We start from the raw sequence: 25,127 nt of genomic DNA, 5'->3' as shown, positions 1-25,127 counted from the left end.
TCAGAGGGGCATAATACATATCTCCACAGCTGTATCAGAGGGGCATAATACATATCTCCACAGCTGTATCAGAGGGGCATAATACATATCTCCACAGCTGTATCAGAGGGGCATAATACATATCTCCACAGCGGTATCAGAGGGGCATAATACATATCTCCACAGCTGTATCAGAGGGGCATAATACATATCTCCACAGCGGTATCAGAGGGGCATAATACATATCTCCACAGCGGTATCAGAGGGGCATAATACATATCTCCACAGCGGTATCAGAGGGGCATAATACATATCTCCACAGCTGTATCAGAGGGGCATAATACATATCTCCACAGCGGTATCAGAGGGGCATAATACATATCTCCACAGCTGTATCAGAGGGGCATAATACATATCTCCACAGCTGTATCAGAGGGGCATAATACATATCTCCACAGCTGTATCAGAGGGGCATAATACATATCTCCACAGCTGTATCAGAGGGGCATAATACATATCTCCACAGCTGTATCAGAGGGGCATAATACATATCTCCACAGCGGTATCAGAGGGGCATAATACATATCTCCACAGCGGTATCAGAGGGGCATAATACATATCTCCACAGCGGTATCAGAGGGGCATAATACATATCTCCACAGCTGTATCAGAGGGGCATAATACATATCTCCACAGCGGTATCAGAGGGGCATAATACATATCTCCACAGCTGTATCAGAGGGGCATAATACATATCTCCACAGCTGTATCAGAGGGGCATAATACATATCTCCACAGCTGTATCAGAGGGGCATAATACATATCTCCACAGCTGTATCAGAGGGGCATAATACATATCTCCACAGCGGTATCAGAGGGGCATAATACATATCTCCACAGCTGTATCAGAGGGGCATAATACATATCTCCACAGCGGTATCAGAGGGGCATAATACATATCTCCACAGCGGTATCAGAGGGGCATAATACATATCTCCACAGCGGTATCAGAGGGGCATAATACATATCTCCACAGCGGTATCAGAGGGGCATAATACATATCTCCACAGCTGTATCAGAGGGGCATAATACATATCTCCACAGCTGTATCAGAGGGGCATAATACATATCTCCACAGCGGTATCAGAGGGGCATAATACATATCTCCACAGCTGTATCAGAGGGGCATAATACATATCTCCACAGCGGTATCAGAGGGGCATAATACATATCTCCACACCTGTATCAGAGGGGCATAATACATATCTCCACAGCGGTATCAGAGGGGCATAATACATATCTCCACAGCCGTATCAGAGGGGCATAATACATATCTCCACAGCTGTATCAGAGGGGCATAATACATATCTCCACAGCGGTATCAGAGGGGCATAATACATATCTCCACAGCGGTATCAGAGGGGCATAATACAGATCTCCACAGCGGTATCAGAGGGGCATAATACATATTTCCACAGCGGTATCAGAGGGGCATAATACATATCTCCACAGCTGTAATAGAGGGGCATAATACATATCTCCACAGCTGTATCAGAGGGGCATAATACATATCTCCACAGCTGTATCAGAGGGGCATAATACATATCTCCACAGCGGTATCAGAGGGGCATAATACATATCTCCACAGCGGTATCAGAGGGGCATAATACATATCTCCACAGCGGTATCAGAGGGGCATAATACATATCTCCACAGCTGTATCAGAGGGGCATAATACATATCTCCACAGCTGTATCAGAGGGGCATAATACATATCTCCACAGCTGTATCAGAGGGGCATAAAACATATCTCCACAGCTGTATCAGAGGGGCATAAAACATATCTCCACAGCTTTATCAGAGGGGCATAATACATATCTCCACAGCTGTATCAGAGGGGCATAATACATATCTCCACAGCGGTATCAGAGGGGCATAATACATATCTCCACAGCGGTATCAGAGGGACATAATACATATCTCCACAGCGGTATCAGAGGGACATAATACATATCTCCACAGCGGTATCAGAGGGGCATAATACATATCTCCACAGCGGTATCAGAGGGGCATAATACATATCACCACAGCTGTATCAGAGGGGCATAATACATATCTCCACAGCGGTATCAGAGGGGCATAATACATATCTCCACAGCTGTATCAGAGGGGCATAATACATATCTCCACAGCTGTATCAGAGGGGCATAATACATATCTCCACAGCGGTATCAGAGGGGCATAATACATATCTCCACAGCGGTATCAGAGGGGCATAATACATATCTCCACAGCGGTATCAGAGGGGCATAATACATATCTCCACAGCTGTAATAGAGGGGCATAATACATATCTCCACAGCGGTATCAGAGGGGCATAATACATATCTCCACAGCTGTATCAGAGGGGCATAATACATATCTCCACAGCGGTATCAGAGGGGCATAATACATATCTCCACACCTGTTACAGAGGGGCATAATACATATCTCCACAGCTATATCAGATTGGCATAATACATATCTCCACAGCTGTATCAGAGGGGCATAATACATATCTCCACAGCTGTATCAGAGGGGCATAATACATATCTCCACAGCTGTATCAGAGGGGCATAATACATATCTCCACAGCTGTATCAGAGGGGCATAATACATATCTCCACAGCTGTATCAGAGGGGCATAATACATATCTCCACAGCTGTATCAGAGGGACATAATACATATCTCCACAGCGGTATCAGAGGGGCATAATACATATCTCCACAGCTGTAATAGAGGGGCATAATACATATCTCCACAGCTGTATCAGAGGGGCATAATACATATCTCCACAGCTGTATCAGAGGGGCATAATACATATCTCCACAGCTGTATCAGAGGGGCATAATACATATCTCCACAGCTGTATCAGAGGGGCATAATACATATCTCCACAGCTGTATCAGAGGGGCATAATACATATCTCCACAGCTGTATCAGAGGGGCATAATACATATCTCCATAGCTGTATCAGAGGGGCATACTACATATCTCCACAGCTGTATCAGAGGGGCATAATACATATCTCCACAGCTGTATCAGAGGGGCATAATACATATCTCCACAGCTGTATCAGAGGGGCATAATACATATCTCCACAGCGGTATCAGAGGGGCTTAATACATATCTCCACAGCTGTATCAGAGGGGCATAATACATATCTCCACAGCTGTATCAGAGGGGCATAATACATATCTCCACAGCTGTATCAGAGGGGCATAATACATATCTCCACAGCTGTATCAGAGGGGCATAATACATATCTCCACAGCTGTATCAGAGGGGCATAATACATATCTCCACAGCGGTATCAGAGGGGCATAATACATATCTCCACAGCTGTATCAGAGGGGCATAATACATATCTCCACAGCGGTATCAGAGGGGCATAATACATATCTCCACAGCGGTATCAGAGGGGCATAATACATATCTCCACAGCTGTATCAGAGGGGCATAATACATATCTCCACAGCGGTATCAGAGGGGCATAATACATATCTCCACAGCGGTATCAGAGGGGCATAATACATATGATTTCTTGATACAATTTAAAGTTTACTGCGCATGTATAAGAATAATTTATATTTTATAAATAACTTTACTGGTATATTTTTCCAAATCATGCAGTAGTACTTTAAAAAAAAAAATATATATATAGCATATGGCATTGAGAAAGTGAAGAAACCCATAAGAGGTGGTGACATACAAAGAAAATTGTTCAACCGTGAAGCCTTCTGGCAGTACACTCTGCGTACCAGAATACCGCACGGTTTGAACATACGGATGGAATTAATGTTACACTATTGAAAACATTTTTCTGTGGAATTTTTAAGAATGTAATCACATTGATTTCTCAGAACCAGTACACATAATGCGATTGTTGCTGATTTTGCTGTCGGTGTAGAACATGTATAACCTTACAGTTTGATTCACAAACACACCGAGCAGAAACAGACAACAAAGATTTTCTTCCATTTTCTTCTTTTTTCATGCAATAGTAAGTTTTAAAAGTTACCTGTTTTTGTAAGAAGTTTTAAGGTACACAAAGGGTGTTTTATATAAGTCTTCTTGAAGCAAGTGCTCCTCCCTCTTGAACTTGGTATATAAGAGGTGGGGAGCACACAGGTGGTGTGGTGATCAAGAACGCGCATGCGTTCAAAACGCGTCCATAGGAGTTGTTTGCTGACCAGGTGAAGGTGGATGGTGTGTGCTCTGTATTTTTAAAGAAAAGTGCAATAAAGGATCTACGTTTTAAGGGACTGCTGGACTACTTTTCTTCATTTACCTACAAGTTCCAAGCCTGGCCAGGCTCAAGTCCTTGCAGACCGTGGAGGAGGTGAGCTGAGAGAACTTTATTTCCTATTCATTTGTTAAGCATAGATGTCACCCAGATTAGGAGCATAGTTGTCCCCCAGATTATGCAGCAAAATTGTCCCCCAATCAGCGCGGGCCGGTCAGAGCCAATCAAAGGGCCGTATGGGGCAAGTGGGCCATACAATGCCCAGGTCTGCCCCAATGGGTTTCATAACCAACCACAATAGAGAAAATTTTGTTGTAGGAGCATGGTCAATCTACTCAGACCCATCTGTCATTGGTTGTTGGAAATCCTGGCTGATCCATCCCTGATTCATCTTGACAAACGTCAGTCTCTCCACATTTTTAGTGGACAGACGAGTTCGCCTTGGGGTGACTATGGCCCCGGCCGCACTAAACACCCGCTCTGATGGCACACTATTGGCCGGGCAGGACAGCTTTTCCAGGGCAAACTCCGCTAGTTGCGGCCATAAATCAAGTTTGGCTGCCCAGAAGTCCAGCGGATCTTCAACGGTTGTTGGCAGGGTCATGTCGAGGTAAGCCACCTCCTGCTGGTTCAGGTCCTGCTCCATGTCCACCTGCGGCTGATGAGTTGCTTCACTATGCGGCTGAAGGAAGCTACTCAACAGCAACTGTAGACTCAGGCTGCTGCTGATTTGAGCCGGTAATGCTCCTGCCACCCCTCCCCTCCCCAGCAGCCGTGGCAGTGGAAGGTGAGTGCAGAGGGCCCCCCAAGTCAGACCTGCGAGTGAATGGACCATGTGGCCGATAGGCATCGGCCAACCGACTACGTAGAAGCTCCCTGAAGTAGGTCAGTTTGTCCTCCCTCTCAGTGGGTGTAAAAAAGGCCCCCATTCTGGGCCGGTAGCGAGGGTCTAATAAGGTGGAGATCCAGAAGTCATCGCGCTGACGAATTTTGACAATTCGGGGGTCACTACACAAGCAACTCAGCATGCATTGTGCCATTTGTGACAGTGATTCGCTGGGACTACCTGCCTCCATCTCCACTGCATACTGCCACGGTGTGTCTGGGTCCTCTGTCTCGCCTCCCTCGTAATAACCCTCCAGCTCCTCTGGCTGCTCCTGCTTCTCCTCTCCTGTCCAATGAACAGAAACACCGGCCATCTCATCCATCGTAAACTGTGCTCCGCTCTGCCCCTCATCATCCTCCTTCCGTTCATCCCCCACAGGACTCATGTAGCCTTCTGATGTAGGCGCAACGTCTCCATTGCCGTGACCAGCCATGTTTTCAATCATTTTTTGGAGTAAATGTAGGAGTGGAATTACGTCGTTCATGGCGTAATTCGAGCGACTAAGAAAAAATGTGGCTTCCTCAAAGGGCCTCAGCAAACGGCAGGTGTCACGTATGAGCTGACACTCGTTCACATTGAAGTTACACAGGGGAGTACTCCTATCATCAAAAAATCTGTGATGGCTTTTCTTTGTTCGTATAGTCTGTCCAACATATGGAGGGTGGAATTCCAACGTGTGGCAACGTCACAAATGAGACTATGTTGTGGGATACCGTTTTGACGCTGCAGCTCAAGCAAAGTGGGCTTGGCGGTGTACGAGTGGCTGAAGTGCATGCACAGTTTCCTTGCCATTGTCAGGACGTCTTGCAAATGGGGTGAAGACTTGATGAACTTTTTGACAACCAGATTCAACACGTGTGCCATGCAGGGCGAATGGTTCACACTTCCTTGTCACAGCGCAGCCACAATGTTCTTCCCATTGTCGGTCACCATGGTTCCCATTTCCAGATTTCGTGGAGTAAGCCATACTCGGATTTCTTCGCTAATGAGCTTTAGCAGTTCCTCCCCTGTGTGACTCCGTTCGCCTAGGCAAACCATTTGAAGGACAGCTTGACACCGCTGTGCCTTACACACGTGGTACGATGAAGAGCCACCGAGATTTGGACGTGCAGTGGAGGCCGAGGACACGGGGGAGGAGGAGGAGGAGGCACACACTGTAAAAGGACCAACTGCCTGGGAGTGAGAGCGTGGAGGAGGAAGTGGTGTGACCTGTCTAAATTGCTGTTGTGGCTGTGCAGGAACAACATTTACCCAGTGGGCCGTAAAATACATGTATTGTCCCTACCCGTAGTTACCACTCCACACGTCGGTGCTGCCGTGCACTTTTGAACACATCAACAGGCTCAAGGACTGGCCCACCTTCTCTTGTACAAACTTATGCAGGGCTGGTACTGCCTTCTTCGCAAAGAAATGACGGCTTGAGACTCTCCACCTCGGCTCGGCACAAGCCATCAATTCCCTGAAAGCTGCAGAGTCCACCAGTTGGAAAGGGAGGGACTGCAACACCAGCAACTTGGACAGGAGCACATTCAACTTCTGCGCCATTGGATGAGTGGGCGCATACTGTTGTCTCTTGGACATGGCTTCGCCGATCGATTGTTGGCGGAATGGCTGACTACAAGCGGAAGAAGCAGGAGTGCAAGAAGGAGGGTTTGACACAATGCTCCCTTCGGCTGAGGTGGTGGAGCCTTGGCTGGATGACAGAGGGAGTGGATGGCCACTGGGTGATGCAGCAGATTGGACCACTACATCGGAGCCACGGTTATCCCAGGCTGCTTTATGGTGTTGATGCAGGGCCATGGTGCAGAGATTGGGACCCTGGCCACGCTTCACTTTCTGCCGACAGATTTTGCATGTGACTACGCTAAGGTCCTCCGGATTCTTTATGAAGAACAACCACACCGCAGAGTAGCTGATTTTCCCACCCGCAGTCCGCACTATTTCACTGCTATTGGCGCCGTCTCCAGGAACCCCTGTTCCACTACCTCCCTGAATGGTAGCTTGCCGCGAAGCAGGTGTTCTCCCCCTGGCACGTTTGGCTCCTGAATTTCCACTACTGCCACCACCACGCTGATTGCCAACCGTGCTACCACCATGCTGCCTCATAGACAAAGAGTAAATCTCTTCTCCTAATGATGATGAAGCCCCAGCTTCTGCACCCGGCTCCCAATTGCGATCGGCTTCATCATCATCAAAAGATGTGTGCACGTCACTGGTATGCGTATTTCTACGCAGAAAAAAAACACTTTTTTTTTATAAATACACCAGCAGGTGTATACTAATGTGTGGAATAGCACTGAATTTAGCACAGAAACAGAATAACAGGTAGTAAATAGTACACTACTTGGTTCTATGTATGCCCTTTGCAATGATGAGCGCACTGTTAAGGGTATTTATACGCAGAAAAAAACTCTTTTTTTTGTTGTATACACCAGCCGGTGTATACTAATGTGTGGAATAGCACTGAATTTAGCACAGAGACAGAAATACAGGTACTAAATAGTACACTACTTGGTTGTATGTATGCCCTTTGCAATGATGAGCGCACTGTTAAGCGTATTTGTACGCAGGAAAAACTTTTTTTTTCTTTCATACACCGGCAGGTGTATAAGGTGTGGTATAACACTTAATTTAGCAGAGAGACAGAAAAAAAGGTAGTATATGGTACGCTATTTGCTTGTATGTAGGCCCTTTGCAATGATAAAGCCACTGAAAAAGCGTATTTGTACGCAGGAAAAACTTTTTTTTTCTTTCATACACCGGCAGGTTTATATTGTGTGGTATAACACTGAATTTAGCACAGAGACAGAAAAAAAGGTAGTGTATAGTACGCTATTTGCTTGTATGTAGGCCCTTTGCAATGATAAGGACACTGTTAAGCATATTTGTACGCAGGAAAACCTTTTTTTTTCTTTCATACACCGGCAGGTGTATAACGTGTGGTATATCACTTCATTTAGCACAGAGACAGAAAAAAAGGTAGTATATGGTACGCTACTTGCTTATATTTAGGCCCTTTGCAATGATAAGGCCACTGTTAAGCGTATTTGTACGCAGGAAAAACTTTTTTTTTCTTTAATACACCGGCAGGTGTATAACGTGTGGTATAACACTTCATTTAGCACAGAGACAGAAAAAAGGTAGCATATGGTACGCTACTTGCTTATATTTAGTCCCTTTGCAATAATAAGGCCACTGTTAAGCGTATTTGTATGCAGGAAAACCTTTTTTTTTCTTTAATACACCGGCAGGTGTATAACGTGTGGTATAACACTGAATTTAGCACAGAGACAGAAAAAAAGGTGGTATATGGTATGCTATTTGCTTGTATTTAGGCCCTTTGCAACGATAAGGCCACTGTTAAGCGTATTTGTACGCAGGAAAACCTTGACCACACACGTCATAGTAAAATCGTTCTAATACAAGACATGGTGCTGGAGTATCGGATTGGGAAACAAAAATTTGGGCCATGTTCATACCTGGGAATACCCAAACGCATTTATAATAGACTTTCTCCAAATACAATAGGAACATTTATATCTCAGATTAATAGCATATTTTGAGTATAGCCAGGTAAGAACAACCATCTGCAAGAATAGTAACCTAAATATTATATTTTATTTGTAAATGTACCATCCTCGGTTGTATTATTCATACATTTAAACAAGAAAAAAAGTGAAGTGATAGTAGGATGTCCCTAGACTCGTATAATTTAATACGTATATGGAACAATATACCATATCCGCGCATGGAGATACACACGCGTATGGTACACAGCTCCCAACTACCTTTTGGGGTCTAAGGGCAAGTGAGTGCTAGATCTAATCTTTTATTTAGTCCGAGGGGGTGCCTCGTACCAAGGAGGAATATCCAGTATGCCTCCCTGTTATAAAGCCTATTCCTAAGGTCTCCTCCCCTCGGACCCAAAAAATCCTTTCCACCCCAGATACCTGTAGACCCGTCACATCTCCTCTATGTACCTCCCTAAAATGACGGGATAACATTGAGATGCCTGCAACATTACTTTTAACATCTGAAACATGTTTTCTAAATCTCATTTTCAAAGAATTGCTAGAACAACCTACGTACTGTATCTTGCAGATGGTGCAGGTGGCTACATAAACAATAGACTTTGTGTTACAATTTGTATAGTCCCGTAGTTTATAAATATTTCCTGAGGAGCAAGATGTCACCGTGTCTGTGTTTTTCATGTGGTCACACGTGAGACATCTTGTGTGTCCACATTTTCTATTTCCCACAGTTTTTAACCAATTATGTTTGCTGCTACACGATTTATTACTCTGGAACAAGCTGGGCGATATCTTAGAGCCTATTGAAGGGCCCTTTCTGGATACTATTTCTATGCCCTCCGATACTATTTCTTTTAGTATCGGGTCGGATTCCAATACTGGTATGTATTTTTTGATGATACCCTTAATTTGACCAAAATTTACACTATATGGCGTTACGAAGTAGGGTTTGGTAACACTTTTATTTTTATTTCTACCTACCATTCCCTCCGTATTGTATCCTCCTCTCCTTTGTTGTTTTCTCCTAGAATAGGTGACTAACTCCTTTCTGGTGATAGTATTAACTTTTTCTTGGGCTAAGTCAATGGTATGCTCGCTGTGCCCTCTATTTTTAAATCTAGTGTGTAATTCTGATGCTGCCACCTTAAATTTACTGTCACTGAAGCAATTCCATTTCACTCTACACAATTCCCCAAAGGGAATGTTATCCAGGACATGTTTAGGGTGGCAGGATGAGGCCAGCAGTATCGAGTTCACAGCTGTCTCCTTTCTGTACGGGAGTATTTCTATATGGTCTCCTTCACCCACCACTGTGATATCCAGGAAATTAATCTCCTTTTTATCAAAATGGTAGGTGAATCTAAGGTTAAGTTCATTTTTTCCTATATATTGCACAAATTGTTTGAACTGTTCCTCTGACCCTCCCCAAATTATAAGGAGATCGTCTATGAATCGTCCGATCCAATGTATGTGAGTACTGAAAGGGTTGTCATTATTGAAAACGAACATCTGTTCCCACTGGAACATAAAGATGTTCGCAAAGGAGGGGGAGTATTTCGCCCCCATTGAAGCTCCCCTGGTCTGAAGGTAGAAATCACCATCAAACACGAAGTAATTATGCCTAAGCAAAAATTCTGTGGCGATGGCGATAAATTCCCTCAGACCAGGGGAGTATGTACTAAACCTTTCCATGTGTACAGATAACGCCTCCAATCCCTTATTCCAAGGGATGGATGGATACAAACCAATAACATTGCACGTTGCCAATGATAGCCCCTGATTCCATTGTACTTTATCCAAGATGTTGATGACATGTTTCGTGTCCTGGATAAAGGTGGGGGTAATTTTTGTTAGAGGTTGGACATAGTGGTCCACCCACTCCCCAAGGCGCTCCACAAGGGACCCAATGCCGGCGCCAATTGGGTCTCAAGGGAGGTGGAAAAACCCCTTTGTGTACCTTGGGGAGTGAGTGAAACACTGGTGTAATAGGATTTGCTACAAAAAGGTATTCCTCCAGTTTCTCATCTATAGCCCCCAAAGCTACACCCTTCTTTAGCGTTCTTTTAAGTTCTGTTTGAAATGATTTAGTGGGGTCGCCTCTAAGTTTCAGGTAAGTGTCTGTATCGGATAGGACCTCTGTATTAAGTTTTTTATAAAGACCTGCGTCCAAAACAATAACGTTTCCGCCTTTATCAGCATTGCGTATAACAATGGACGTATTATCCATAATATATTTCAATGCTTTACGTTCACATTTATTAAGGTTATCATAAGTTTAAACAGAGGATGTCTTATCTCTTGATTTCACTAAATCCCGCTCTACCAACTCCTGGAATCTATCCAGAGCCTCCACACGGGAGGCTACAGGATAGAAACCAGGGTTGGCAGAGCGGTAAGATTTTTCAAGAGTATCATCATCAATTCCACTTTCCAGACGCATGCTAGATAAATGCAATAAAAGGTTCTGATCTTGAAAACTACTACATACTGTATTTGCTCTGTAGTCTGAGCTGTCTGTTGTTACATACAAATCCTCACTAATATTCCCAGGTGTCCCCTCCCCCACATCAAGATCACTGTCCATGTTGAAAAAATGTTTCTTTAACGTAAGTCCCCGAGCAAGCTTATTGACTAATATTGTATCAAAAAGGTTGAACTTACAGGTGGGTACAAAATTCAAACCTTTGCTTAGGAGGTCTATCTGGGCAGAGGATAGGATGCATGCAGACAAGTTCATGACAGGGCTCAGCGAGGCGTCAGGAGCGAACGCAGTGGATATCTTCTTGCGTCCATGCCTCCGCCCGCTTGCTCCTCAGGAAATATTTATAAACTACGGGACTATACAAATTGTAACACAAAGTCTATTGTTTATGTAGCCACCTGCACCATCTGCAAGATACAGTATGTAGGTTGTTCTAGCAATTCTTTGAAAATGAGATTTAGAAAACATGTTTCAGATGTTAAAAGTAATGTTGCAGGCATCTCGATGTTATCCCGTCATTTTAGGGAGGTACATAGAGGAGATGTGACGGGTCTACAGGTATCTGGGGTGGAAAGGGTTATTTTGGGTCCGAGGGGAGGAGACCTTAGGAATAGGCTTTATAACAGGGAGGCATACTGGATATTCCTCCTTGGTACGAGGCACCCCCTCGGACTAAATAAAAGATTAGATCTAGCACTCACTTGCCCTTAGACCCCAAAAGGTAGTTGGGAGCTGTGTACCATACGCGTGTGTATCTCCATGCACGGATATGGTATATTGTTCCATATACGTATTAAATTATACGAGTCTAGGGACATCCTACTATCACTTCACTTTTTTTCTTGTTTAAATGTATGAATAATACAACCGAGGATGGTACATATACAAATAAAATATAATATTTAGGTTACTATTCTTGCAGATGGTTGTTCTTACCTGGCTATACTCAAAATATGCTATTAATCTGAGATATAAATGTTCCTATTGTATTTGGAGAAAGTCTATTATAAATGCGTTTGGGTATTCCCAGGTATGAACATGGCCCAAATTTTTGTTTCCCAATCCGATACTCCAGCACCATGTCTTGTATTAGAACGATTTTACTATGACGTGTGTGGTCATGTGACCGCAATTTTGTGTATTTTAAGACGTTCATTGTGGTTACTTGTTACCTACGACTAAGCACTCCGTTGCGAAAAGCGTCAGGTTATCCTGTGTACTGCGTTATACTGAAAAAAAGTTCAGAGTTCTTAACTGCAAATAACAGTTCTGTGCCGGACTATCTTCTTTGCTGATAGATATATATGTTTAAATGTATGAATAATACAACCGAGGATGGTACATATACAAATAAAATATAATATTTAGGTTACTATTCTTGCAGATGGTTGTTCTTACCTGGCTATACTCAAAATATGCTATTAATCTGAGATATAAATGTTCCTACTGTATTTGGAGAAAGTCTATTATAAATGCGTTTGGGTATTCCCAGGTATGAACATGGCCCAAATTTTTGTTTCCCAATCCGATACTCCAGCACCATGTCTTGTATTAGAACGATTTTACTATGACGTGTGTGGTCATGTGACCGCAATTTTGTGTATTTTAAGACGTTCATTGTGGTTACTTGTTACCTACGACTAAGCACTCCGGTGCGAAACGCGTCAGGTTATCCTGTGTACTGCGTTATACTGAAAAAAAGTTCAGAGTTCTTAACTGCAAATAACAGTTCTGTGCCGGACTATCTTCTTTGCTGATATATATATATATATAATCCTGTGTTAGCTGAAAGAAAGAACATATGTTGCAACACTTTCTATGGGAAACTTAGTCAAATAGATGTAACACTTTGCAAAACAGATCGTAACACTTTGCTTTGTTTATCAAACAAGTGTTTAGCATATAATGTTCCAATGGAAAGAAAGATGTTCACTCATATGTAGAAAAAAGGTTTGCTCCAATGGAAAAAGACATTTACACTGCTGTGTTAAAAAGAATGTCCTCTCCAATGAAAGAGGAATTTCCACTCCTGTAGTGGAAAAGGATGGTGCACTGCACCACTTATCGTTCAGACGATTGGTCTCCACAGTGGCCAGGCATCAGAGGGCTGTCATGTTCCGCGCTCTGGCCGCTCACGCCCGCCATGAGTGCATTGCCCTGCTCCCTCCACCCGATGGCGAGGCAGGGATTCGCATTGTGGGACGTGGCCGCATGCGAGTCACTCACCTCGCTCCTCTCCTGCTTCTCAGCTCCAGCGCGCATGTCCCCATCTCCTAGGGTGTGCGCGCACCGGAGCTTTAAGATTTAAAGGGCCAGTGTGACCATAATTAGTTTTGCACCTGTTACTCACTTATAAATTCCTGCTCCTCCCACACTTCCCTGCCGGATCTTTGTTGCCTCGTGCCATTGAGAAAGCGTTACTGTGATTTGCCTTGCCCTGTTTCTGACCCCTTGTTCTGTGACCTGACCTTGCTTCTGTGGCGCCTGCCTACTGACCTCCAGCTACGTTCCCGACTACGCCCCTCTGCCGCCTGCCCTGACCTTCTGCTATCCAGACCATGAGTTTCTAAATCCCTTCTGTGCCTCGAATCACCTCAGCCGCCTGTGTGGTCAGTTCGTGCCAGGGGTAGCGACCTAGGTGCCCCCTGCCGCAGCAAGACAATCCTGCTGCCAAGCCTAGAAGTACGTGACTAATCAAATTACTGTACCTTCGCTCATCTCTAGTCTGCACAATGGCCGGGTATCAGACAGGTGTAATATAGGTCTCCATAGTGGCCAAGGATCTAATTAACGTAATTCATATTTCCATGGCGGGCAAGGTATCTGACAGGTATAATATAGAATGGTTTCATACAGAGTGTTCTTCCAAAGAAATACCTTGGATGGTGCATTGCCTATTTTTTTGTAAAAAATAAATAAAAAAATAAATGTAGTGGGAGTCGAATTCCCAGTCAAGAGGTTGTGTCCCTTCACACTCTAGGTACTCCAGGAATAGAGTTCTATTGCTACAAAAAGAAGCCTACAGGTATACTAGGTGTAGTAAATCCCACCCATAATACTGTAAGTTTGGTGCATGTCATGCATTTTTCTTTCTTCACAATTTGCAACAGAATTCTGATATGTTTTGCTTGGTGACTCTTGAACTTTCTGTTCATTACTTCACAATTTGTTTTCAGTAAAAGGAACAGTCAGAGGCTGCAAACCAGGGTACAAATAATACTAATAGTATCCAATGTAGGCATGAACAGTCATTTTGGAAATAAGCAGCGTCTAATCCAGACTGAAAGCAATGATAGTGAACTAGGAAGATAGACCTGCCTGGCTGGTTTCACCCTAGGGAGGATTCCTGATACAGTTTGGATTCTATTACATGATTACATTAGTTATTATCTGTAAGATCTAAGATAAAATAAATAATAATCATAAAACAGGAAACGCCTTGTGGCTAGAGATGAGCAAAGTTACAGTGATTCGATTTGTCACAAACTTCTCGGCTCGGCAGTTGCTGACTTTAGCCTGCATAATTTAGTTCAGCTTTCAGGTGCTTCAGTGGGCTGGAAAAGGAGGATACAGTCCTATATTTTAGGTGATGTACGAGGCCCTGCAGCATCAGTAAACAATATAGTGGCTAAATAACACAGCCTGGAGGTGGCTGAAGCATGAGGAGACCATATAGTGGCTGAATGGCACAGCCTGGAATTGGCTGAAGCATGAGGAGATCATATAGTGGCTGAATGGCACAGCCTGGTTGTGGCAGCAGCAGCATCAGAAGTCCTGAAAGTGACATGGTGACAGAGTGGTGCGGTGGGCGGCAATACCAGTAACTGGTGACGAAGGTGGGTGAAAAAAGGTATGATGCAGAGGAATGTTTGTAACTGGGGAGCAGCACCTTAAATCTGTTTGGCACTTTCCATATGTGTCCATAAGTGTTGGTGTGGCACCATGGTCAATCTATACTCTGATGCATCAGGCATTGGTGGGTGGAAATCCTGGCTGATCTTCACAAAGGTCATTCCACATTTTTTTTTTTGTTCAGATTAAGATGTTTATTCCATTTTCAAGTAAAACAAAGTAACAAACATGCAATCAGCATAACATATGGTAAAAGTAACACGTTAGGGGTATGAGCTTAAGCATTCCACATTTTTTGTGGACAGACGAGTTTTCCTTGGGGTGACTATGGCTCCCACCGCACTAAACACCCGCTCTGATGGCACTCTACTGGCCGGGCAGGAAAGCTTTTCCAGGACAAACTCTGCTAGTTGCGGCAACAAATCAAGTTTGGCTGCATTACCTGCTGGTTCAGTTCCTGCTCCAGGTCTACCTGCTGCTAATGAGTTGCTTCACTATGCGGGTGAAGAAAGGTACTCATCAGCAACTGTAGACTCAGGCTGCTGCTGAATGAGCTGGTACTACTCCTTCCACCCCACCCCTCCCCAGCAGCCGTGGCAGTGGAAGGTGAGCGCAGAGGGCCCCCCGAGCCAGACCTGCGAGTGGACGGACGATGGTGCCGATAGGCATCGGCCAACAGACTACATTGGATTTCTCTGTAGTAGGTCAGTTTGTCCTCCCTCTCAGTGGGTGTAAAAAAGGCCCCCATTTTGTGGCGGTAGCGAGGGAACAATAAGTTGGAGAGCCAGAAGTCATCCGGTGCCGAATGGTGACAATTTGGCGGTCACTACGCAATCAAGTGTGCATGCATCGTGCCATTTGTGCAAGTGACTTGGAGGGTCTCTCTGCCTCCATCTCCACTGCATACTGCCATGGTGTGTCTGGGTCATCTGCCTCGCCTTCCTCATAACCCTCTATCTCCTCTGGCTGCTCCTGCTCCTATTCTCCTGTCAGATGACTAGAAAAACTGCCCATTTGGCAAAACCAAAACTGTGCTCCACTGTGCCCCTCCTCCTCAAGTTCAGCCCCCACAGGGCCCTGAGAGGTAGGCACCTCGTCTCCATTACCCTGACTAGCCATCGTTTCCAACACGTGTTGTAGGAAATGAAGCAGTGGAATGACGGTGTTCATCCCATAGTCCTGGCGACTTACTAATGATGTGGCTTCCTCAAAAGGCCTGAGCAAACGGCAGGTGTCACGTATGAGCTGCCACTGATTCACATTGAAGTTACACAGGGGAGTACCCCTATCCGCTTGGATTATCAAGAAATCGGTGATGGCTTTTCTCTGTTCGCATAGTCAGTCCAACATATGGAGGGTGGAATTCACACGTGTGGCAACATCACAAATCAGACTATATTGGGGGATACCATTCTGACACTGCAGCTCAAAAAGGGTGTGTTTTGCGGTGTATGAGTGGCTGAAGTGCATGCAAAGTTTCCTTCCCATTGTTAGGATGTCTTGCAAATAGGGGGGATCACTTCAGGAGCCGCTTGACAGCCAGATTGAAGACGTGTGCCATGCAGGGTTCATGGCTCAGCCTTCCCTGTCGCAACGCAGACAAGATGTTCTTCCCGTTGTCAGTCACCATGGTTCCCATTTCCAGTTTTCGTGGAGTAAGCCATGCTCCGATTTCTTTATGAATGACTTTTAGCAGTTCCTCCCCTGTGTTACTCCGTTCGCCAAGACAAACCATGTGAAGAACAGCGTGACACCACCATGCCCTGCACACATGGTATGCTGAAGGGGCACTGACACTTGTCTGGGCAGTGGCGGATGAGGACAAGGTGGAGGATGAGGAGGCGGAGTTGCACACTGCCACAGGACCAACAGCCTGAGAGTGTGGAGGAGGAAGTGGCGGGACCTGTTCAAGTTGGTGTTATGGCTGTGCAGGAACCACATTCACCCAGTGAACCGTAAAGAACATGTATTGTCCCTGACCATAGTTACAGCTCCAGATGTCAGCGCTGCCGTGCGCTTTGGTACACACCGACAGGCTCTAGGACTGGCCCACCTTCTCTTCTACAAAATTGTGCAGGGCTGGTACTGCCTTCTTTACAAATAAATGAAGTCTTGGCACTCTCTACCTCGGCTCGGCGCAAGCCATCAGTTCTCTGAAAGGTGCAGAGTCCACCACTTGAAAAGGGAGGGACTGCAGCACCAGCAACTTTGAAAGGAGCACATTCCGCTTCTGCGACGTTGGATGAATGGGCGCATACTGTTGTCACTTGGACATGGCTTCGCCAATGGATTGTTAGCAGAATGACTGACTAAAAGTAGGAGGAGCGGGAGCATCTGGTGTGACAGAAGGGGAGCATGACACAGCTCCCTTCGGCTGAGGTGGTGAAACTTTGGCTGGCTGAAAGAGGTAGCGGCGTGCCACTGGGTGTTTCAGCAGCCTGGACAACTACATCGGAGCCATGGTTCTCCCAGGCCTCTTTATGGTGGCACAGCATATGTTGATAAAGGGCCGTGGTGACAAAATTGGACCCTGGCTACACTTCAACTTCTGCCGACATATCCTGCATCTGGCTATGTTAACCTCCTCCGGATGCTTAATCAAAAACTGCCACACCGCCAAGTAGCTCATTTTCCCACCAACAGTCCGCACTAATTGACTGCTACTGCTGCCGTCTCCAGGAACTCCTGTTCCACTACCTCTCGGGAAGGTAGAGAGAAAAAAACAGAACCTTGTCTAGACGCTGTTCACAGATCCAGGTTAATGAAACACGAATATGTATGGAAAGTAAAGTGCCCGGAGGCACTGCGTTTATTAATAGAGCTTCCAATGACGCGTTTCGGAGGGTATTTCCTCCTTCCTCAGATTGGCAATTGCCAGTCTGAGGAAGGAGGAAATACCCTTCGAAACGCGTCATTGGAAGCTCTATTAATAAATGCAGTGCCTCCGGGCACTTTACTTTCCATTCATATTCGTGTTTCATTAACCTGGAACTGTGAACAGTGCCTAGACAAGTTTCTGTTTTTTTCTCACTTCATTTCTTCTTGATCATACGGGAGAATATGTCATCCTCACCTGTTGGACCCTGGGCCGTGCAGTTTGCTTCCACATGCTGAGTAACCTTAAGGGGTGATATGCCTATTTCTACATACTTATGGTGAACAACCATTTTGTAGATTTGCGGCTCCCTTAGTCCCTGATTGGGACACAGAAACCCTGGGTAATACACGAGGTGCAGCCCTCTCCCCTTTTTTCTTTTCCATAGTTCTCGGGAAGGTAGGCTGCCGTGAAGCAGGTGGTCTCCCCCGGGCACGTTTGGCTCCAGAATTTCCATTTCTGCCACCATGCTTACTGCCAACTATGCTACCACCTTACTGGCTCAGCTGCTGCCTCACTGGGAACCTGCAATCCTCTTCTCCTGATGATAATGAAGCCCCTTCTACGCCCGGCTCCCAATTGTGATCCGCTTCATCACGATTAGCAAGTGTCTGCACGTCACTGATGTCAGATTCCTCAACAGTGTCTGCTTCAGGACCCTGAACGCTGGTAACACCCCCTCCCACGTCACTCTCCTCATCACTACTTGCTCGCCTAGAGGAGGAAGCGGCGGATGTCTCCTCCACTTCTTGGCTGGGCAGTAGCTGCTGACTTTCCTCTATTAGATCATCCTCACTGAATAGTGGAGCTGAACTCACAGCATAAGATACTTCTTTAGGGGAGTGAACAGCATAGACCAGAGTCAATGGGAGGACAGAAACTGCTCCCGGGCCATGCCAACTGAGGGTTGTGTCTGAGGAACCCACCGACTGTTGACTGGGGGTATCAGATGTCACTTGTGATTAAGTGGATCACCGTGTTAACTAATCGATGACGGCAGATGGGATCCAGGTTGAGACACGACCGCTAGCCGATGCCGGGAGCTCAAGCCTCTCGCTGCGACTCCTGCTGCCATTTGCCCCTAGTCTGCTATGACCTCTGCTTGCGCCTGATGAATTTAGGCCTCTGCCACTCCTCTGGAATGTCCTGGAACTTCCCTGCCTGACATACTTAGTGCGTTTATGATGGGAGCACAATACGCTTCACTATGCCTAAAACAGTATTTGTCTAGAACAGCAGCAGGTGAGTACTTTTGCATGGACTTTCACAGTATGTTGGCCCTTAACAGATTAACAAGTGCAAAATAGTACACCACTTAGATGTAAGTATGTGGTATGCACTTATGAGGGCAGAAAAATGCGCTACAGTACGCTTAAAAACATTTATTGGAGTAAAACATCAGCCAGTGATTACTTTTGCCTGGACTTTCACAGTATGTAGGCCCTTGACAGATTAACAGGTACTAAATTCGTACACTACTTAGATGTATGTATGTGGTATGCCCTTATGAGGGCAGAAAAATGCGCTATGGTATGCCATAAAAAAAAACGTATTGGAGCAAAACACCAGCCATTGATTACTTTTGCCTTGACTTTCACAGTATGTAGGCCTTGGACAGGTTAACTTAGATGTAGTGTAAGGATTTAACCCTGGGGATAGCTCTGGGATTGTCCTTGACACAGCCTCAGTACATGTTTCTTCACAATAAACCGCCAAACAGCATGTCCTTTCTGCAAGTCTTGCTCCTCACCAGCTTTATAATACAGGTTGCAGGATAAATAAAAACATAAGACAGGAACAAACCAAAATCCTAGACTGTCCACTTCACTGTTGTGGGTGTCATTCACAGCCTTGGCTATGTGCTCCTCAAAAGGACCCCTAACTCCCCCCAAAGCCACCTTGCTGTCTTCTGGGGAGAGCCCAGACTACACTGTCTGACTTCCTTTTAAACATACTTCCCATCTCGGCTGCCTCATTGATTAAGCCCCAGGTGGAGGTTCCTCCAGGATCAGCTAGGGAAATACACCCATTCCTTGCCAAACTGTCACATATCCCCCCCCCCCCTCTGCTCAGGCCACCGGGGGTGAGCACTTGTCATGACCATGCATCTGTCTTCCTCTTCAGTCAACCCGGCTGAAGTTTGTTCACTTTCTTCAAACAGTTGAGGTGATAGTCCAGCAGAATGGTTGCCATAGTGAAACTTTCCTTTGTGCCCGGGAATACAAAAGGGGACCACTCCCTTGTCTTGGGAACTCTTCTCACTCGCAACTCTAACTCTAATAACGGTTGACTGGTCGACAATCTTCTTAATATGCCTTCCTTTCTTCCCAATTACTTTTCCCACCAAGCTTCAGGGAACCCAGATTACCTCTTCAGCAAACTCCAGGTAACCTTTTGCCTTCTTTACGGCATCTTGGTTATCACCATACACATGACATGTACATGTATCTTTATCAAGACCAACAGCCGTCATCCTAGGGATCCTCCTTGCTTGTTGTATATTTGTGCCGCGAGTGCTGATTACTAAACCCATCCAGTCTTCTCGTATATCAAATTGCACATGGAATCTAGACACTGAAGGACATAAGCCTTCCAGATGCTTTTTGGCTTCTTTTATTCTAAATATTACAGACAATTTTGTCCGACACTTCGGAAATGTATGCTACTCAACATGTTCACCCTCTTAATGGTAACTTTTAATTGTCAGATAAAATGACCAGCTGGGCATTCTCTGATTCATAATCCATCAAATAGGCCCCCACTGCTTTTGTAAAGTCTTTATGAGTAGATTCCTTTGTGCACATCTGCCGTAAGTCTTCAGGAACTTTCAGCTTTCCTTTATAGAGAGGGTTTCTGGCAACTTGTGTTTCAAAGACTCCCTTGGAGCCTCTCACCTTCCCCCTGGTTGTTCGGGGCAAGGCCCTGGACACTGGCTGCCAAAAGATGGTCCTTCCAGGCCTCTGCCTTCTCTCACCCATGGCTGGACCGTAGTGTGAGCTTTGCTGGGCCTGACCGTCTAAGTATTTTTTTCCTTTTTTTTTGAGTGATTGGTAGGAAAAGGCAGTCTATGAGTCGCTGTTGAAATTAGCTCACAGAAAAACTGATGCAGGCCGGCACAGGACAATAAATATTTTTATTGAGAATTACGGAAAACGCGTTTTGGCACTATAGGGTGCCTTCCTCAGGTCCAATTTGCAGTGAGTGTGTGGCGCCAGCACACAGAAGCAGGATCCCTACCAAAACACTCTCATATGGTACCCATCCTACAAAGTGTACTGCCAAATTGGACCTGAGGAAGGCACACTAGAGTGCCAAAACGCGTTGTCTGTAATTCTCAATAAAAATATTTATTGTCTTGTGCCGGCCTGCGTCTGTCTTTCTGTGAGCTACTTTGAGCAACACCTCATAGACCGCCTTTTCCTTTCTCTCACCCATTTCCAAGCTGGTCCCTTGCTGGGAACCCAGTATCGGTCAGAGTGCAGCAGCTCATATTCTATTCACCCTATTGCACCTCGAATACCATGGCCAACCACAGTCGTGGGACTAAAACAACATCACCAAAAGGTGAGTATATCACTTAGTTGCTGGGGAGGGATCACACCAAGTCGATATACGCTCCCTATCTCTCTTTTTATCTCTCCCATCCTCTTTTTTTTGCATTCACTTCCAGGCAGTGGAAGAGAGAAGTGGACTGTGATAAATGTAAAAGCAAGTACACTAAGCGATTGTTGAGCTAGTGATTGTGTGTCTGTATACAAGAGTATGAAGTATACAACTGAGTTTAAGTATAAAAGTGAGAGGGACTTAAAATTAAGGGAATACTGTAAGAACTATTGTGAGCATTGTTGAGTGTATTGTTTTTTATTCTCTCTATCTCTGTCTGGGAGGAATACAGGTGGAGAGAGGGTGGAATAGTTAAATAATTAGCAGCTGATAAATTGCAGCTGCTTGCAGCCAGCTAGCCATTTGCATTCACTTCCAGGCAGTGGAAGAGAGAGGTGGACTGTGGTAAATATATAAGCAAGTATACTAAGCGATTGTTGAGCTAGTGATTGTGCATCTGTATACAAGAGTGTGAAGTATACAGGTGAGTGTAAGTATAAAAGGGAGAGGGAAAATTAAGGGACTTTCAATTCAGGGAGTTTAATTGAAATATTGTTTTTTTTTTTTTTACTGTTAATTTTTGCAATCCCCAAATCTTGTATGGCCATGTTGGAAAAGGCAGTCCAGTGTACATCTTGCACAATGTATGCAATCCTTGAACAGCAGTTTGAGGGTGTGTATTGTTGTGCGAGATGTCTGCGAGTTGTCCATTTGGAAGCCCAGATCCTGGATCAAGAGGAGCAACTGGCAACACAGACGCATTGACAACCTGGAGAGGAGTCTCCTGCTCACTAAGTGAGTACTCTCGGGGCTAGAGGTGGGGGAGGATAGTGGGACGGAGGTGCAGGACAGTCAGGCAGTTAGATGGGTTACAGTAAGAAAATGGGGTAGAGGGAAAAGTGAATAAGAAATAAAGTTCTCTCAGCTCACCTCCTCCACGGTCTGCAAGGACTTGAGCCCGGCCAGGCTTGAGACTTGTAGGTAAATGAAGAAAGGTAGTCCAGCAGTCCCTTAAAACGTTGATCCTTTATTTCACTTTTCTTTAAAAATACAGAGCACACACCATCCACCTTCACCTGGTCAGCAAACAACTCTTATGAAACATAGGAGTTGTTTGCTGACCAGGTGAAGGTGGATGGTGTGTGCTCTGTATTTTTAAAGAAAAGTGAAATAAAGGATCTACGTTTTAAGGGACTGCTGGACTACCTTTCTTCATTTACGTAGAGGGAAAAGTGTCAGGGAGGCTAGTCCTGAACTGGCACACCTCAACAAGTTTGCCTGGTTGGCAGATGAGGAGGATGCCATTTCAGAGCTAGCAATACTGTAGCAGGACTCTGCCTCTGACCGCCAGGGGGGAGTCTGCTCCATTAAGGAGGGAGGTAAGAGTGCAGGGCAGGCCAGACAGGTACTGATAGTGGGGGGACTCAATTATTAGGGGGACAGACAGGGCAATCTGTCTCAAAGACCAGGATCGCCGAACAGTGTGTTGTTTTCCTGGCGCTCGAGTTTGGCACATTGCGGAGCGGGTTGAAAGGTTGCTGGGTGGGGCTGGAGAGGACCATGCAGTCATGGTACATATTGGCACCAATGACAAAGTAAGAGATAGGTTGAGTGTCCTTAAAAATTTTTTCAGGGACTTAAGCCACAAGCTTAATGCAAGGACCTATAAGGTAATATTTTCTGATATATTAAGTGTATATGAGCCACACATACATGAGCCACACCAGAGAGGCAGCGGGAGATTAGTGAGGTAAACAAGTGGCTCAGAAGCTGGTGTAGGAAGGAGAGGTTTGGGTCCATGGAGAAATGGGCCGACTTTGCTGTCGGATAACGGCTCTACCGTAGGGAGGGTGAAGCTGTGCTTGGGGAGAAGATAGCTAGAAGGGTGGAGGAGTGTTTCAACTAGGGACTGGGGGGAGGGAACCTAAAACATAGAGGAGAAAGGTAGTGTATATAGAGAGGGGGGACTTAATAATGTAAGAGAGGGAGGGGTTAGAATAGTTAATAGGGACATGCACCATTGAATTGCATGTTGACTAATGCAAGAAGTCTGACTAATAAAACTGACCAACTGGAGTTAAAAATGTCTGAAGAGGATTATGACATAGTGGGTATAACAGAGACTTGGTTGGACGATAGCTGTGACTGGGCAGTCAACATAAAGGGTTATAGTCTATTCAGGAAGGATCGGACAAAATGGAAAGGGGGAGGAGTTTGTCTTTATGTAAAGTCCAGTCTGAAGGCCGCACTACGGGAGGATATTTGGGAGGGAAAGGATAATGTGGAGTCATTATGGGTAGAAATATATGGAGATAAGAATAAAAGAATTCTGATAGGGGTTTGCTATAAGCCACCAAACATAAAGGAAGAGGCGGAAGATCAATTACTGAAGCAAATAAACAAGGCAGCAAATCAAAATGATGTGATAATAATGGGGGACTTTAACTATTCTGATATAAACTGGGAGACTGAGACCTATGAATCTCATAAAGGAAACAGGCTTCTGACTATAGTTAAAGGGGTATTCCAGGAAAAAACGTTTTTTTTATATATCAACTGGTTCCAGAAATTACTTCTATTAAAAAATCTTAATCCTTTCAGTACTTATGAGCTTCTGAGGTTAAGGTTGTTATTTTCTGTCTAAGTAATCTCTGATGACATGTGTCTCAGGAAACGCCCAGTTTAGAAGCAAATCCCCATAGCAAACCTCTTCTAAACTGGGCGGGTCCCGAGACACGTGTCATCAGAGATTACTTAGAGAGAAAAGAACAACCTAAACTTCAGAAGCTCATAAGTACTGAAAGGATTAAGATTTTTCAATAGAAGTAATTTACAAATCTGTTTAACTTTCTGGAGCCAGTTGATATATAAAAAAAAGTTTTTTCCTGGATAACCCCTTTAAAGACAATTATCTGTCCCAAATGGTGCAGGGCCTGACAAGAGTGGGCGCCCTACTAGACTTAATACTAACCAACAGACCTGACAGAGTAACTAATGTGCAAGTAGAAGGATACCTAGGAAATAGTGATCATGATATAATACATTATAACTTTTTCTTCAATAAGGGAATCTCTCGAGGGGCCACAAAAACAATGAACTTTAGGAAGGCAAAGTTTGATCAACTCAGAGAAGTCCTTAAATGGGCACTCTCATTAAATCTCATTTTTTTCTATTGCACTCCTTATGGTAAATAAAAAAGATTTATAATATACTTTGGTTAAAAAAATGAAGTTTTCTATGTTTTATTTGTGCTTAAAAAAGCTCAAGAGCATATTTTCCCCCATCTCATACACAGACTTAGGACCGAGGTCCAAACACAGAAAGTACAGCCTGGAGTGCTGAGGGGTGTGTGTCCAACCTACAGCATATGGCAGTTAGGTGTTAGAGGAGCCATGATTGAATGAGGCTGGACACCCCCCCCCCCCCCCCCCCCCAGCACTTCAGGCTGCACTTTCTGTGTTTGGACCTTGATCCCAAGTCTGGGTATAAGATGGGGGAAAATGTGCTCTTGAGCTTTTTTAAGCACAAATAAAACATAGAAAACATCATTTTTTTAAACAAAGTATATTTGAAATATTTTTTATTTACCATAAATGCAATAGCAAAAATAAATTTTAATGAGAGTTACCCTTTA

General features: G+C 44.8%; 1 pseudogene; it reads right to left on the bottom strand.

Moving 5' to 3' along the window:
* Positions 1–20,014: 20,014 nt before the first annotated feature.
* On the bottom strand, positions 20,015–20,868 carry LOC130274562 (fragile X messenger ribonucleoprotein 1 homolog; annotated as a pseudogene).
* Positions 20,869–25,127: the final 4,259 nt, after the last annotated feature.

This window comes from Hyla sarda, chromosome 5 (assembly GCF_029499605.1).
Source record: "Hyla sarda isolate aHylSar1 chromosome 5, aHylSar1.hap1, whole genome shotgun sequence".
Lineage (NCBI taxonomy): Eukaryota > Metazoa > Chordata > Amphibia > Anura > Hylidae > Hyla > Hyla sarda.
The sequence above is the reverse complement of the archived record's forward strand: the minus strand, read 5'-3'. Positions and strand labels throughout refer to the sequence as shown.